Raw genomic sequence first — 2,129 nt, forward strand, 5'->3', positions numbered from 1 at the left:
AAGGGATGAAGGATGCTTTTCCTTCTCCTGTCACCTGTTTTGGAGATGCAAAGTTTCCAATGTTTTTGCACTTTTTCACATCATTCCTTGCCCCAACCCACATCATCACATTGATATTTATCACATCAGTCCGTATCCTGCCTGACATGTGACCTGACATTGGAATTGATGTTGTGGTTTTGCGTGTAATGGAAATTCTCAGTCTCAGTGTGAGGAGTGGATGCAGCTTGTATTTATGTTTGTTGGTTTAACCCAAAAAAATACATGCGCCGAATGCAGTGACTGTAATCTGTATTCATGCACTGAAGGTCACGGAAGATTAATAGTTGAATATCCGTGGGTCATGGTAGACGGATGGCACGCAAATGAAAGTTTTGTGTGTGTGTGTGTGTGTGTACATTACAGTGCGTTTGTATTACCTGCTTGAATTACCACATTAGCATTTTTTAATTGTTAATAAGACTGCTTTATGTACAAAAACCCCAATAAGAAACCCTCTCCCAGACCTTCAGCATCCATCCACATGTAAAGATGAAGATGTTGTACACACACAAAATACATTTTTCAATATAGTTAATATACCTGATTGTGTGTGTGTAAACTGGTGCAATTTGATTTGTTTGGTTTTAATTAGGGTTCTTACGTAGTGAGTAGAGCCCTATTATGCAGAAGAGACTGTATGTCGCAAAGACACCAAACTTGGTAGATAGAAGTATTTTGTATGTTGATTTGCCTATGGGGGGCACTGTATCGTAGCAAAACACATTTTGGCTGATTCCTTGCATTAATATTAGACTATTAACTTCCTACTACCCAAAACCTTTTTGCAAACTAATCCTAGGATTTTTGACCGATCCTCACGTTTGGTATCAAAAGACTCTGTAAAGTCTGAACATTAATAATTATATATAAAAAAATGTCCTTAGAACCTTTTCTTTTTTTCCCCAGGCCTCGTGTTTTCAAACCTAAATAGACAGAGGTCAGGAAATGTAGGATATATTAACACAGACATGTACACACATAAATGTAATGAGAGTATGATTTTGATTGTAAAGTTTGAGGCAGAGCAGACATTGGCAGGCTCTACAGCGCACAAGAAAGTAAAACTACTTAAGAAGGACATTATTAAGCAGCACATTATTAAGCAGAAAAGGGATCTTTCTGCTGCTGAGAAGCGTCAATAGTGTTTTGGGTATGAAAGGGTATGAAAACATACCTAGAAAACATTCGATATTTCAGATATTTAGATATTAGATATTTCAGCTGCCCTGATATGATATATTTTTGATGTTCATTTTTTAACCCAGATGTACTGCATAGTTTTTCACTGTTGTACCTATTGATTTATATCTCAAGTGAATTTTGAGCGAGTAAGTTTTCAGTGGTGTTCTAAGCACAGGAAAAATGTGAGCAAATGATTGATTGTGGTAATCAACTACACAATGTATTCAGCTACCTCAAGCTGCACCCTTTGCTGACACCGATGTGCAAATTTTCACACACACACACACACAGCTTGTCTAGTCCTTGTAGAGAAGCACTGCCCATAGAATAGAACTCTCTGGAGCAGATAATGCTGAACCCACTGGCACCATGTTGCCTAATGGCAGGTGTTTAGCGCCCCCAGCATTGAGCTGTATAGCAGTGGAATGTACCTGGCACAGATGACTCCATGATCAAAAGGTGGTTTACCTAAGGTGAGGCTCAGCCATTGCACTTGGGTTGTGCTGACCCTTGCGAATTCCCCACATGCGGGAATCTCAACTGCATAATTTCTGGTAGTGGGGGGCTGCTGGGGCTCCTGTTATTTTTTATGAGCAGTGGTGGCTTAGCGTTTAGAGTGCCGGGCTATTAATCACAGGTTGTGGGTTCGATACCCGGGCTCGGCGATCTGCCACTGGTGGGCAAGGTGCCACTTGAGCAAGGCCCTTCACCCTCTTCATGCTGGAGTTGACTGCCCTTGGCTCTGGGTATGTGTGTGCTCACAGTCCCTAGTTCACTAGTGTGTGTGTTCACTACCACAGATGGGTAAAATGTGGAGGACACATTTCGCTGTACAGTAGACAGTACTACTGGACAGTCAATGCCTTTTTACACAGTCTTTTTATTATTCTTGATTTTAGAAGAAA

At 40.7% G+C, this 2,129-nt stretch overlaps 1 non-coding gene across 1 annotated transcript; it reads left to right on the forward strand.

Moving 5' to 3' along the window:
- The first annotated feature begins 1,647 nt into the window (after positions 1–1,647).
- On the forward strand, positions 1,648–1,804 carry LOC140536308 (U1 spliceosomal RNA). Its single transcript, XR_011977602.1, has one exon. It is a non-coding gene; the product is annotated as a U1 spliceosomal RNA (small nuclear RNA).
- Positions 1,805–2,129: the final 325 nt, after the last annotated feature.

The sequence above is a fragment of the Salminus brasiliensis genome, chromosome 15 (genome assembly GCF_030463535.1).
Source record: "Salminus brasiliensis chromosome 15, fSalBra1.hap2, whole genome shotgun sequence".
Classification (NCBI taxonomy): domain Eukaryota; kingdom Metazoa; phylum Chordata; class Actinopteri; order Characiformes; family Bryconidae; genus Salminus; species Salminus brasiliensis.